General features: G+C 49.7%; 1 long non-coding RNA gene across 1 annotated transcript; it reads left to right on the top strand.

The window, feature by feature from the left end:
* The first annotated feature begins 1,680 nt into the window (after window positions 1-1,680).
* On the top strand, window positions 1,681-2,780 carry LOC121053778. Its single transcript, XR_005811267.1, has 3 exons — window positions 1,681-1,766; window positions 1,853-1,925; window positions 2,443-2,780. It is a non-coding gene; the product is annotated as an uncharacterized LOC121053778 (long non-coding RNA).
* The last annotated feature ends 3,660 nt before the right edge of the window (window positions 2,781-6,440 follow it).

Here is a 6,440-nt window from a genome sequence, read left to right as displayed (position 1 = left end):
TCAAGAGGTTTGGCTTAGAGGATGCAAAGTGAATCAAGACTCCCATGGTGACAAATGGACATCTCGACCTTGATGAGGGAGGTAAACCGGTATACTTAAAGCTTTATCATTCTATGATTGGTAGTTTGCTTTACCTTACCGCATCTAGGCCGGATATCATGTTTAGTGTTTGCATGTGTGCACGGTTTCAAGCCACTCCTAAGGAGTGTCCCTTAGTGGTCATGAAAAGAATTATAAGATATTTAAAGCATTCGTCAACTATTGGCTTGTGGTACCCAAAAGGTGCTAAGTTTAAGCTTGTTGGCTATTCTGACTCGGGTTATGCTGGTTGCAAAGTGGATAGAAAGAGTACATCCGGTAGTTGCCAAATGCTTGGTAAATCTCTTGTGTCATGGTCATCCAAGAAACAAAACTCCGTAGCCCTCTCTACCGCCGAGGCGGAATATGTTTCGGCGGGTAGTTGTTGTGCCCAATTGCTTTGGATGAAACAAACTTTGTTGGACTATGGCATATCCTTTACCAAAACCCCTCTCCTATGTGACAATGATAGTGCCATAAAGATAGCCAATAATCCGGTCCAACATTCTAGAACATGGCATATTGACATTTGCCACCACTTTCTAAGAGACCATGTTGCCAAGAGTGACATAGTCATCAGCCATATAAGAACAAAGGATCAACTAGCCGACATCTTTACTGAGCCTCTTGATGAAACCCGCTTTTGCAAATTGAGGAATGAGTTAAATGTCATAGATTTCTCTAATGTGGCTTGATTTTGTGCATCATGTTTATTTTCTTGTTCTTTGTAAGTTTGCTCTTTTGTGCTTTGATTTTATTGTTTCTTTGTCGTTCTTTCCCTCTTGGAGCATATCACATTAAGGGAGAGCTTTGCACTCTTGCATATGCCCCCACCTTCTCTTATATGTGAGAAAAATAACTAACAAGTGCTAGTAGTGCTTTCAAAATGACCAAGTCAACATAAGTCAAAACTTTTGCAAAATAATTGAAATTTGAGAACTACCTCTTGGAAAATGTTTCAAAAGGTCTCCAATATATTTTCCAACCCTCTCTCTGCAAAAAAAACAATCTTTGATTGAAAATGCTTTTTTTACCCTCTCTTAAAGAAACTAGATTCTTAGTTTTGGCTAAAATGTGGTTTCATCCTTATAATGGGATTGAGCAGGTTTTTGGGAAAAGTGCTAAAACAATGTTGGTACAGAAGTCTATTTCAAATGTTTTGGTATTCAAATCGATTTCAAAAACTATTTCCTTCAAAAGTTATTTGCAAATTGTTTTGGTCCAAAATCCCTCTATAGACCATAAACGGTCACCTCCTAGCACTTAAATGAGTTTTGTCGCAAACCATCATGATTTTCAAATATTATGGATGGATAGCAATATTTTAACTCATACATTCAAAAGAAATTGCTCCAAACCTGTTTTATTTGTGGATTTTATTGTTTGGGGGCAGCCGAACTGTGCAAGGGCTGTGCACTGTCGGCTGAGGCCGGCGGTCAGACCGGCACTATACGCGCGGTCTAACCGACCGGGTGAGGCGGTTTGACCGGCCGGGTAGCGGCCGTCAAACTGGCCAGTGGGCCCAGGGAGTTTTAACTCCCTCTTCCCTGCCCGACCTCTCCTCTCCTTCTCTCACCCACACACTTCTGAAACCCAAAAATCCTCTCTCTATCTCCCCTCTCAAACCCTAACCACATCCTCCTCTCAAATCCCCTCGGTTTGACCGTAGATTTCTCTCCGGTTACACCGTAAGTGATCCTCCTCCGCTTCCTCTCTCCATTCCATGGATTACTTTCATTTTCTTTTGTTTTTGATCCATGGCATGGAACCTTAGGTGAAGCACGAGGTGTTCTTCGATTTGCACAAATAGAGGGTAGTTCTTGGTGCAAATCCCCTCCATTCAACCGGTAAATCCCTCTCCCGTTTGAATCTAATCTCAATTTGGTCTATTTCAATCTCTAGGGTTAAGGGTAGTTCTTCCCTCTTTTCAATCTTCATGAAAGAGGCCATACCCTTGTTGTTTATGTTTCAAATTCTGTATTTCTTGTTGTAGCATTATTTTAGATTCAAATTTGTGGTTGTTGAAAATTTTGTGATTGCTTAAACTTGTGGGATGTGGTCTGCCACCACCGGCGGTCTGACCGTGGGTTGGTGGCCGGTCTCACCAGCCTGCGTCACGGTCTGACCGGCAGTAATACGGCGGTCTGACCAGCCCTCAGCCCGCGGTCTGACCTGTCGGGCGATGGCGGTCGGACCAGCAGTCACCATGCGGTCTGACCGGAAGTTGACTACCGGTCTGACCAGACTCCGTCCTGTAGTCTGACCAACTTTCACAAGTTATATGCGCAAATTTTCTCCACCTCAAATCTCGTTCTAGAATTCTTGCTAATATCATATCCTCATTTTGTTGTGTCCTTTCTTCAGAGATGCCTCCTCGTACTCGTCGCCAGCTTGCTCAAGATCCTGCCAGTGAGTCAGATGTAGAGTCTGATAATTCTAGTGCTGAGTAGTATGCTCAAAGTGACGAAGAGGCTGAAGAAAACGTTGAGGAAGGTATTGAAGAGGAAAGTGGAGAGGATGGCAGCGGTAATGAAGAAAATGAGGATGACGAGAGTGATGAGATAAAGATTGATCCCTCCATCCAATTTGTAGTAAACATAAGGAATCCGACATAGTACACTATCTTAAGGCATCATGATCAGTTCTTAAGGCCTAAAGACACTACAAATCCCAGATTCCACACTGCATTCCAGAAGACAGTGTATGAGCAGATTTATGTTGGAAAAGCTTTTGCAGATCACAAATGGATATCTTGGAGAGATATCAATGAGACACCTGAATTTCATAGCCTGCATGATCTCTTCATGCTGGTGGGCATTAACCGCATTGTGACCCTCAAGCAGGATTACAATGAGGACTTGATCCGTCAGTTCTATGCCACAATATGGGTAGCAGGAGATTATAGTGAGATGAAGTGGATGTCCAATACTCTTCCTTCTTCTATCTCTCGGAGGCAGTTCCGGAGGCTTCTCAACATTCGCTTTGACTTTGGAGATGATCTGCACGAGGAGCTCAATTTCAATCCTCTCTCCATGGACTATCTCTCTCAGTTCTATGAAGATGGAGCGCGGTACACATGGGAAGGTTGCAGGTTTGAGGACCATTCCCAGTGTGGTCAACAGGATTGTGAGGGCTACCATCCTTCCTCGCCTTGGAAACAATGATGACATCAGAGGGGTGGCCTGGCATGTCATTGATGCTATTATTCAGGGCCGTCAGTTTGATGTTGTGACTCTCATGATGCAAGAAATTGCTATCTCTAAGGGCACATTTACTCAGGGAATATACTATGCACCCTATATCATGAGGTTGACCGGTCTGACCGCCGGCCACAGTCCGGTCTGACCGGCCATATTATGGCGGTCTAACTGGCCTGTTCAGCTGGTCTGACCGCAGGCTGCTGGGCGGTTTGACCACCCCCTTGGAGGCCAATTTTTGGCCCCTTGGGGTGGCCAATACAGAGTTGACAGAGCCACAGTTGGTCAGACCGAGCCTATGGTGGTCTGACCGAGCTGAGGTCGGTCTGACCGGTTGCTCAACGCTGGTCTAACCAGCCGAGCCCCTGACATCACCTGTCAGAGCTCCAACGACTAGTTTTCTACCCGTTGCACAGTAGCACGGTCTGACCGGCCACATACCTCCGGTCAGACCGGCGGCACATAGAATTGGGGCATTTCGACCCCAACGGCTAGATTTTGTTGGTGGGGGTATTTATAGACAGCAGCAAGGGAGCTCTCTTGGCTGCCATTTCAATTGCTCATATCCCTTGCATCTCTCACACACTCATTTGAGCTTAGGGTTCATCCATTTAGTATGTTTGAGGGAGTTCTAGCCAACAATCAAGAGCATTGCTTCATTGTAGAGCTAGTGTGGCACTTGATCATCTCCACACAGGGTCATCGCTTGTTACTCTTGGAGGTTGCCGTCTCCTAGATGTCACACCCGGAGTTTTGTCCTAAGCCTTAAATCGTAAGAAGAAATCCGTAAATAACAATTGGCTTAATTAACTCAGGAAAAATCCCTCTAAAAGAACCTAATTTATTTAAATCGGGGTTCGCAAATCGATTAACTGGATTTGAATTCAAATTGCAGAAGTATAAAATTTGGCCAAACAAATTAATTTAAAACTTGGCAAAAGTGGGGCTTTCCTTTTTCCCTCCTTTTTCCTTTCTTTTTCCCTTCCTTCTCAAATTGGGCCGAAGTCCAATTTTCCTCCCCCTTCCTTTTCTTTTTCCTTTTTCTTTTTCCACCCCTCCTTCCCGGGCCGGCCCAGCCGAGCCGGCCCATCTTCCCACCCAGCCGGCCCAGCCGACCGGCCTCCTTCCCACGCGCGCCTCCTCCCTTCGCCTGGGCCGCCACTCGGCCTAGCTCGCGCGCCGCGCTCGCCCGCGTAGTCTGCGCCGCCTCCCGCCTCCCTCGCGCCACTAACAGGGTGGGGCCCACCTGTCAGCGACGGCGCCCTCGCCAGCTCGCCCGCACCGCGCCGGCCGAGTCCGAATCCGCCGCCGCGCCGCAACCGCCGCCACCGCAACGGTCGTCGTCGAGACCTCGCCGCGCCCGACTCGGTCTCCAACCTCCGCCCCGCCCTAGCCGGCACCGCCACCCTATAAATCCCCACCGCCGCCGCGCCGTCGCCCACTTTTCCCTCTCCGCCCGAAGCTCCCGCAGCCGCCGCTCCTCGCCGCCGCCGTTCGATCTCGCTGCCGGCCACCCGTCGTCGCCGTCCAGCCGCGTCATCGCCTCCGCAACGACGTCGCCGACCTTCCTCCGGCTCCCGTCGCCGCCGGTGGGCACCCCGCGTCCATCGCCGCTCCTTCATCCTCTCCACCGCCGCGCCTCGTCGCCTCGCCGCCGTCTGCCGACCTCGTCACCGCGCGTCGCATGGCGCCGCTTGTCTGCGTCACCACCTCCGCCTAAATCTCGCTGACTCACCCGCACCGTCGCCACCGCCGGTGAGCGTCTCCTTCCTCCTCCCCTCTCCCTTTTCCTTCCTGGCCGACCGCCACCGAGCCGCACGCCATCGCTGGACGTGTGCGGAGCTCTTCGTCGCTACCGCCCGCTGCCGTCGTCGTCGCCTTCGCGACACCGTCGTCAAGCCGCCGCCACCCGTGCCCTTACGCGCCCGCGCTCGTCGCCCGGTCATCGTCGTCGCGCCAGCCCGTCGCCGCCACTTTGCCCGGCCGCGCCGCGTGCACCGCCGTCTCGCTTGTGCGCCGCGCGCCGTCGCCGGACGTCGGTCGTCGCTGTCACGCCGTCGCCGCGGTGCCGCGCGCCGTCACCGTGCGCCGCCGGCTGTCGCCGTCGCCGAGCCGCACTCCCCGCTCCCCTCTTTGTTTCCCCTCTCGCCGACCGACGGGCCCCACCCGTCAGTTGCCCCGCGCCTCTCCTCCCTCTCTCCTCTCGTGGGACCCAGCTGTCAGCCTCTCCTTTCCCCTCTCCCTCACCGACAGGTGGCCCCCACCTGTCAGCCGTCAGCCTCCTCTCTCCTCGCTGACGTCAGCAGCCCCATTAATTGCGCAATAATTGATTTAGGACTTTTCTGTTTAGCTAAAAAACCCAGAAAACTTCTAAAATTCATAAGTAATTCATCTAGTCTCCGTTTAGGTCCATTCAAATTTCATTAAATTTATAAAATTGTCAAGAATCCATTAAAAATACTTTCTTTTGCTGTTTCAGTAGAGTTTGTGCCTGTTTTATTTATTTTTGTGCTTTGTCGCTTAGATTCGGACCCCGCCGAAGAGCCGGTTTACTTTGAGATCGTCGCCGAAGTTCCCCAGGGGCCAGAGCAAGGCAAGTGGCACTCATCTTTGATCATTGAACCCATTATTGCAAATTTCCCGCTTTCTTTATTCAAACATGCATTGTTTCAACCAAAGTATTTACTGTATTTATTTTTCGGGTAAACCTTATTATTATGCCATTGTCTATCCAACTTTATTCATTGCTAGACCAGGGGTAACTTGATTAGAGTTAGGTTTAGGTTAATGCTTAGCCGTGCTTAGAACAAGTAGCTCATGGGATCACATTTAATCATGCTTAGTTCTGAATAGCTGTAATATTGATTCATTACCCGGTTCGGGTTAATGTCAACTAAAACATTGATAATGGTGGGCTGTGGGTGCATGGTTTTGAGAGTCGCACCCATGGAAATTAAGGACCGGTTCACGGGAAACCCTGGAAGTAATTAAGTGCTAACCACATGCCGAAATGGGTAAGGTGGGATTTGAAGCATGACTTCGAACTATTTGACGTACCGAGGCAAGGTTAGGCGTGATGGAGTATGGACGGACAATCGTGGTGTAACGAAAGCCTCTGCTGCTTCCGGATCTACCAAGGCACAAGAGGGGACTGCCTGACTTGGT

Source organism: Oryza brachyantha, chromosome 3 (assembly GCF_000231095.2).
Source record: "Oryza brachyantha chromosome 3, ObraRS2, whole genome shotgun sequence".
NCBI classification, from domain to species: Eukaryota; Viridiplantae; Streptophyta; class Magnoliopsida; order Poales; family Poaceae; genus Oryza; species Oryza brachyantha.
This window is presented reverse-complemented; position numbering and strand designations above follow the sequence as displayed.